The sequence below is a fragment of the Amborella trichopoda genome, chromosome 7 (assembly GCF_054954075.1).
Source record: "Amborella trichopoda isolate Santa Cruz 75 chromosome 7, AtrichopodaSantaCruz75HAP2 v2.0, whole genome shotgun sequence".
Classification (NCBI taxonomy): domain Eukaryota; kingdom Viridiplantae; phylum Streptophyta; class Magnoliopsida; order Amborellales; family Amborellaceae; genus Amborella; species Amborella trichopoda.
In genome coordinates this window covers 39428625-39437629 of record NC_142342.1, presented here as the reverse complement: position 1 = coordinate 39437629, position 9005 = coordinate 39428625, and positions in this window count along the sequence as shown.

Below are 9005 nucleotides of genomic sequence, written 5' to 3'. Positions count from 1 at the left end.
TCTTATGCGATTCTTTTACATCCATATGTGTAGGATTTCAAAGGATCACCATTAAATATAGCACAGATCTTTAAAAAAGTTATCACAGAGTGTGAGACTTGATTTTTTTAGAGATCTGTGTCATATTTAATGGTGATCTTTTGGGATCGTACACGCATGGGTATAGGAGGGTCTTATAAGTTTTAGCTAAAAAAGAAATGGGGTCAAAGTGGTTTTAAGATTTGTTTGGTTAAAAAAAAATAGGGTTGAAAGGTATATTTTTTTAGGATCGGTTTGGGCTAAAAAAAAAAAGTAAAGTTAAAGTGGTTTTAAGATTTGTTTGGACTAAAAATAATAAGATCAAAATGAGTAAGATATAAAACCTTTATACCTCAATATGTATTTTGAAACGAGGGGGCAAAAGGTAGAAAAACATTTTTTTAACATTTTTACAGTATGGGCTGGTGGGTTTATCGTGAACACCACTTTTTGCATCCATCTCTGCCGTTGCGTACGCAAGTGGAGAATTGCGTTCACTGACCCACGCTACACTTTTACTTTTTCGGATGTTAGTGGGTACTATTATATTCTTAGGTCTAATATGATCCATATGTAATGCATGGCAAAAAACATCATCACAGTTTTATCAATTTTGAATAGCGATGGAGGAGTTTGGTTTGACTGGCATCGAAAAAAAATTATATAAATTTAGCACAAAAAGGTCATTATCACTTTTGTCTTTTAGATTTCAAATCGAGTGGTTGTGAGCTTGTCATTTAGCAGACTTAAAGTTAAAACTTTTTTTCTCAAACTTCATGACTCACTCCACATCTAATGGTTAGGAGCAATTGTGGCCTCCTTATAAGAAAGATAGATGGCCTTATGATATATAATCCCTTTATTCAATTGTTCAAGAGTGTGATGTGCAACACAACTACACGGCTCTCGTTGCTAAGACTCGGAGGTTGTGGTTTCGAAATTTTTTAGCCATGGACTGATGAAGCACAAACATGATTGTCATTTGATCTGATAAAGTGGATCCATGATCCCGTTTGTTATGAAGTGATTGAAAGTGCGACCAATGTGATCTTGTGAGGAATTTTTTTTTTCTCACCCTTTGTCTTTTCTTTTTTTTTAGCAAAGATCACTTGCAATTAGTATTATTACAATAACTCTTGCTTCAAAGAAAATAAAACCTTACTAATCCAAGATCTTGAGAACTTTGATGCCACTAAATCAAAATTTTTAAATCAAAGAAAATAATCACAAATCTTGTGCTTGAGAATATCAAGACTATACAATTAAATATACAAGAACAAGAAATAAAAGAGAATGCCGGAGATTACCTCAATCGGACTTATTAAACCCCACACCGAGTCACCACCATCTGATGACGCGGGATCGATGGTTTCCATTCAATTTCAACTGAGAGAGCTAATTTCGGCCAATCTTTTCAATGGAACCCTTATGCTCACACAAGATTCTTAAGATCAATTCTCCAAAATACAGAGACAAAACATTCACCTTTCTTTATGTTTCTTGAACCTTAAGATTTTGATCAAAATTTGGGAGAGATGAGAATTAATTTGAGAGAGAAAAAGATTCTTAAGATCAATTCTCCATAATACAGAGACAAAACATTCTCCTTTCTTTATGTTTCTTGAACCTTAAGATTTTGATCAAAATTTGGGAGAGATGAGAATTAATTTGAGAGAAAAAAAGATGCCCCTTTTTTTATTATTAAGAAGTAAAGAGAGAGAGAATGGGGGGCGTGCCCCTTTTTGTTTTTGATGAGGGAGAGAATGTTGAGACAGAAAGGGGGTGTGCCTGCCCTTTTTGGATAAGATAAGAGAGAGGGAGAAGGGGGAATGTGCCTCCCGTTTTATTGATTAAAGATGAGGGGGAGAGAGAATGGAGCATGAGAGAGGAGAGAGAGCCCCTATTTATAAGGGGTTTAGGGTTTTTATTGCTTGTCTCATAAGATTGAATCTGAACCGTCGATCAAAGGTGACTTGTGGGTGAGAGATCTGAGTCATTCATTCTATAGATGGACTATTAACGTTACGGAATGTACGGAACCATTATCCCCATTTCCTTTGACCATTATCCCATTAGGGAATGTGTTGAACCATTATCCCCCTTTCCTTTGACCATTATGAAATTAATCAATAAAATATTGTATTTATCTAAAATATATCCATAAGCCTCATCATCCCATTAGGGAATGTGTTGAACCATTATCCCCCTTTCCTTTGACCATTATGAAATTAATCAATAAAATATTGTATTTATCTAAAATATATCCATAAGCCTCATCAGGCCTTCTAGAAGATTTTACTCAAATCTCTAAGAGAGTATTTGATAAGTGAAATTTTATGGAAGTGGGAGTTAAATGTCCCACTTCCATGTTTGATATTATTGAGTGGAAGCTGTAAAGTGGAAAGGAGACCTTCCATGCAGTTTTTTTTAAGTATTAAAATGGATTCATTTTTGGAAGACCTCCTCCATAAAAAATAATGGAAGAGCAATCTTCCATAATTTGTGGAAGAGTCTCTTCCACTCCCAAAAACTCCATGTGTCTAACACCCCCTTAAAGATAGAGTACATTTATCACTCAAAGTTATTTAGATAAGCCATGTCAAAAGCTCATATCATCTTATCATCTCAAAACAACTTAAGATAAATAAAAAAAACAATCAATCTATAAAAATAGGGCATGATAGGCAGCCCCTCTAAAATAGGGCCGTGCCACCCAAGGGATGGCAACGTGCCCCCATAAAATTTGGGTATAGTGGGCCCATGTGCACAATGTGCCTCCCAAAAATTATATATATATATATATATATATATATATATATATATATATATATATATATATATATATATATATATATTAGAATATTATTTGAATATTTAAATATATAAAAACAATCAATATCTTTAATTTTATAAATAAAATATCCATTGATTTAGAAACATTCAAATAATAATTCTAAAATAATATCTACCACAAAAGAAACATAATTAAATTAATTTAATGGGAAAATTATTCATATGGTCAAGGAATTAAATCAATAATGGGGCACTCCACCTTCAACAGTGGACTACAGACCACGCTTGTTTTATCATGCCGACCCAGCGTTGCCTTTGACCCACAGTCCAAGCAGGGGGTCATTAGCGTGTCACCAAAGTCTGGCTGATGAGCCAATGGATCGCAATCACAGTCTGTGGATTTCAGGTTCTCCCCTAGAGACGAGTTAATGTCACCTAGACCTAATGCGACCACAGCTCTATGACACATCTGAGTATCTCTCGCACATATATGCGCTTCATCCTAAAAGGTGGCTTGCTCGCTTTCCCGAACTGTCTATCAACGTATATGCCGTGTGATGGTACATGGATGAGGCTTTGACCTCTGTCTCCGTAGGACACCAACATACACAAAGGTCACACCGTCCCTCGACTCTCTCATCCGGGCATACTCCGACCTCATCATAGGATAACCCACTAGAACCCTTCTCAGTTTATTTTCTATGCCCAAGCAATATGGGTTTTTTCCAAGCACAATCCTGTATCTACAAACCTCGTTTGTATGATATGGTCTATGAGGGACCACACTCTCACTGAGTCCATGATCCACTGTATCAAATGTCTCATCACAATCACTCATAAGGCCTTTAAAGGCCACATAAACCCAAGAGTGATATCGGGCCAACGTGTAAAACACCCATTATGAATGTCTTTTTAAAATAGGTGCGGTTTGTATAGAGCTTAGGCTCTAAACAATCAAATTAGAGCCTAACTTCATATAGTGTCTAGAAATGTGGTTTTACTACTAAAAATCTTTGTGATAGCCTTAAAATATATATTCATAAAGTTCAAAGCTTCAAAAATAGTGTAGATCGACAGATCTATGAAAACTTGAAAATCTAGAAAATTGATGGTCTAAAAATGCGTTACAAAATACATGATTTCCAAAACTTGAAATCCATTTTTTTCTCATGTCCATGCATCTTGATATTGAGATGATCAATTTGAAGATATTTGGGCATGAAAACAACCTCTTCTAGTGAACTTTTTGAGGTAGGCTGAAATTTGATTGTTTAGAGCCTCGGCTCTATATAAAATTTTCCCTTTTAAAATTGACACGCCTTCCTAAATATATAGTAACTTTTATGAGATTGTTACTAGACCATTTATCTTTGTTACAAAGAGGTCACAGTTACTCGTAGCCATCAAATGTCACATTGGGCAGCGGCTACCAATGCACTTCAAAAGTTCGAGAAAAAAAGAATTTGTTATGGTTGTTAAGTTCAATATGCCAATATTCTTTAAAATAACACTCACTCTATCCATTGTAATTATGTCATCTTTCAAGCAGAAAAATTTGAGAAAAACCTTTTGATACACATGAAATAAATGAAAATTGTTTTTTGTTTTGGAAAATGGTTTCTCGCGGGCTGGACCACATGACTACATATACGGTCCAAAAGTGTAAAGCATCCATCTTAAAGATGGATGCAAGTAGGTGTTCCATCTAAAAAAATTAAAACTAACGGTCCAAATATTTTCTTACTGTAATTATTATTTCTAGTATATAAAATTTACTTATTTTTTCATATTCATGATCTCTAGTTAAAGATTGCATGTCCTTAAAATTAAGTCAAAAAATCCATCTCAAAAATAGATTTATTAATAGGCCTTCATTTCTACATATGTGGGCTTGGCCCCATAGAAACAGAGTCTTTTTTATTTTTATTTATTTTTATTTACTTTTATTTATTTTTATTAATTGCTCGTACAGTACTGCATATGCAAAATTGACTTGCTCTAATAGGCAATGGTGATTCACATAATCACAGCCCCATAGAAATCCCTCACTCGTTTTGATAAATCATGGTGAGCTAGATCTAAATCTAATTTGGATCTTGGAAGTAACTCAATGTGTATCCAATTGGATCGTTTCCATAGAGTGAAGGTATTCTCTTTGGCTATGACTTTCTATTGCTGTCTGGGATAAGGTGCTCAAAAGAGTACAACTTAAATTAGATCTATGGAAGCCAAAATATTTGTCTTTAGGAGGGAGAGTGACGTTACTGATATCTTGTTTGGCTAACCTTCATGTCTATCAGATATCATTAGTAAATATACCTGCTTCGATCGCAAGAAAAATTGAAAAGATGATGAGGGACTTTCTTTGGGGTTCCTATGGTGAGGAGCGGAATTTCATTTGTTAAGATGGGACAAAGTTTGCATCTCTAAAGGGAAAGGACGTTTGGGTATTCGCAAAATCAGAACGTTTAACCAAGCTTTCTTGTGCAAAAGGTGGTAGCACAGTTTCCATATAAAGGATCAGCTTGGTACCAAGTCTTAATTTCCAGATATGGTATGGATAGACAAGAAATCTGGCTTGGGGGTGGAAAGGGTAAGGATACTTCTCTTGTATGGAGAGTTATTTTTAATTGTAGGCCAATGATCTTGGGTTATTTTAGATGGACTTTAGGCTGTGGTGATCAAGTTTCCTTTTGGCACTATAAGTAGCTAGGGGATTATCCATTGAAGGCAATTTTTCCTGAGATGTTTAGGACTATTATAAGGCCCAATTTAAAGGTAAATGAGGCAATAGAAAGAAGGGGTTGGCTTTTTGCGTGAACTATCTTTTTGGCTTATAGTCGGTTAAATAATGTACTTGTAGCTCAATGGTGTGAACTTATGAAGATGTTGGATAATGCCTATACATCTCCAAATGCAGAGGATGAGATGTTTTGAGAAATTGAAGGCAATGGTGTTTTCTCTGTCAAATTATGTTATAATCTTTTCTTTCATGATCGTAGGAGATGGTCTTGTCCACATATTGCTCAAATATGAAAGTGACCGATTCCACACAAAGTTCAAGTTTTTATTTGATTGGCGACATTGGACAAAGTTTTGACTATCAATAACTTGATTAAAAGGGGAAAAATTCTCCCACATGTTTTTTTGATGCTCAAGGCTGATGGAGAGTATGGTGCACATCTATTTATACATTGCCCTTTACTGCGATGATCTATTATTGGCTATTTGGTATTTTATGGATACAAATGGTGCTTCCTCAAGTTGTGGCGGGGATTGTTTCGCACTTGAATGTACATTTTCTGCCTAAGATTGGTAGAGTAGTTTGGAAGATAGCAAGATGTGTGATATTATGGGAGGTTTTGAAGGAAAGAAATATGATGACATTTGAAGGGATTGCTATTCCTTTTGATAGATTGATTCATCTTATTAAACTTTTGATCTGGTCGTGGCTATCTGTTACTAAGGAGGGATGGGGCATTTCTTAGGTAGATGTTTTGGTTAATTTAAATAATCTCTTCTTTCTTGGTGTTGGTAGTATTAGGTCGAGATATATTTGGATTGCTCCGTTCATAGGAAGCTTAATGCTTAATTTTGATGGGAGTTCTTTCGGAAACCCTAGAGTAGTTGGAATTGGAGGTGTGATGCGCGATTGCTTTGGTAATATTTTATTTACCTATGCAGGTCCGATACGTATTGCCACTGCTAACTTCGCAGAATTGAGTGTTTTGCTTAGTGGATAGAAGCTTTTCATCAGTAGAAATATTAGCAATAGCGGTTTGATTGAATGAGACTCCTTGAATGTGATTAGATAGTGCAATAAGGTTCAGAGAGTCCCATGGGAACTACGTCCTTTATGGTTGCAGATTATGAATATTGCAGCTAATGTTTCAATCTCTTTCTCTCATATTTATTGCGAAGCTAATAATGTAGCTGATTTGTTGGCTATGGGTGGAGCCTCCCTACCGTCTTTTGTTGTTTCTGATGATGTAATTTTCTTTTTGTAGTTTTTAATAAAAGTAGTAACATTTGTTAAAAAAAAAAAGGTATTCTCTTTGGCTTCAATATTTTTTGGTACGCTAGATCTAAACAAACACAGAGATATATTCCCTTTGGCTTCAACAAAAGTAACGGATTTTCTACAAAGATATCATTTATCTTTATTACAAGGAGGTGACAACTATTACCATTCATTAGATGTCAAACCGGAAGGTTTAGGATGAGTTAGAAAGTTCGAAAATTTTTTTTTGGAACTTATATGTCTATTCAATGACACTCCTACAATCACTCATTTCAAAATTTAAGGAACAAGTGCGATTGTGACTTTCTTACACAAAAGATATATGATCTTTTTGTAAATAATCCCTAAAAATAAGATATGAGAGAGAAAGATTATCCTCCAAGTTCGAGTAATTGAATTGGGAAAGCAGACTTCCTCTAAAAAGATGAGGTGGGGCCTTAAAAAATACAAGAGAAGAACAAAGTAATAGGTCCTCTTGCATTGAAAAGGGCTTGCTTTTTTTAAATAGAAGTTGTTCTGATAGATATTTTGGTTAGTACCCCATTTAAGTGAGACAAAGTTTTGATTGCTCTTTTCAGTTTAACAACGGGAATGAGATTGATGATCGACAAGTTTTGCTGGTTAGGAGAGCTTGTTTAAAAAAAAAGAAAGCTTGTTTAAAACAAAAACATGCGAAGTTATAAGGGTAACTATGTAAAAGTATGCGATGTAAGTCATTCATACTATGAATTTCAGTTTTCTATCAAACAACCCCTCTGATGTAAATCACATATATTATGTATTATTGTAGTTTGTATGTATTTTTTACTTCATATCCATGCTTGTATTGTAGGTGGTAGTCACTTTGATTTCATGTCCAACCTTGTGGAATTCCAATATTTTAGATCTTATTTTTACATCTAAGTGAGATTAAAAACTCAAACAAAAAACCTAAAATTATATAGGCAAGCTTTCTATGCTTCCCCCACAACACAAAATTTATATACTTCCCCTTATCCAACTGTCCATTCTGAATGGAGGACGAAGATTGCCCCAATCACAATGTCACGTCTCTACATTATTTTATTTTTAATTTATTTTTTATAAACTCTTTTGATACCAAATTTTGGACGTCCAATCCTCTATTATACTCGCACCAACGAAAAAATATAAAAAAATATTTTCAATAAAATTAAATAACCAAAATACCCTTGAAAGTTTCAAAGGGTATTTTGGTCATTATATTTTATCGAAAAATTATTTTTAATATTTTTTATAGGTACATCCCATGTACCAAATTTAATATTCATACAATTCGTATAAAAAACAACTAAAAATAAAATCTTTTGAGATGTCGGATCTAAGATCAAACGGTAAGTGGCTCTCTTGATCAAAATTAGACGGCTGGTGGTAGGGGAAACATAGATCTTCTATACTGCAAGGGAAGTATAGAAACCTCTATCAAATTATATTGCGTATTCTTTTGATCTGAAATTACAAAAATTTGATTAACCAAATTAATAATTAAATAAAAATGACATTGAATCCTAAAATGGTATGCTCCCATGTTGGAGCATATCACAGTTTGAAGTTTTAATATTTTGTTTGCAGAGGAGCATGTAATCTTTTTCCTTCTTATAATGCATCTGCCTGTTGGTGAATATGGCCTGTGTATAAGGAAGGCTCTATATTGGAATGAGGGGTATTTTATTTAGTGACAAAGACATGGATGTTTGCAGCAAATACCTCAAATACCAATCTCTTCTTAACAACTTTTACCTCAAAATGAGGTGTTTTGTAGTAAATATCTCTCAAAAAAAAAAATCATTCATTTTTTTTTTTTGAAAAAAATACTTTTGTCCATACATGATGATATCACATCTCGTAAGACGTTAAACAACTAAAAAAAATGTCGAATCGAGTCCACAATGTGTCGGATCGAGTCACAATGTGCCGGACTGTACTTTAGACCTTTTGATGGACTATATGGATCTATTGTCGAACTGCATGGGCTTATTGCCGAACCACTCTTTGACAGTGTCGGGCGTATGAGCCTATTGCCGAACCGTTCGTTGATAGTGCTGGTCAGCTCGGTTATACTGCTTAACCGTTTTATGGAAAAAGTTAAGTCGATGTTAAAAAAGAGAGGGGGCATTTTGGTCTTAAAAGCTGCAACCTTTTGACCGGGGGTACT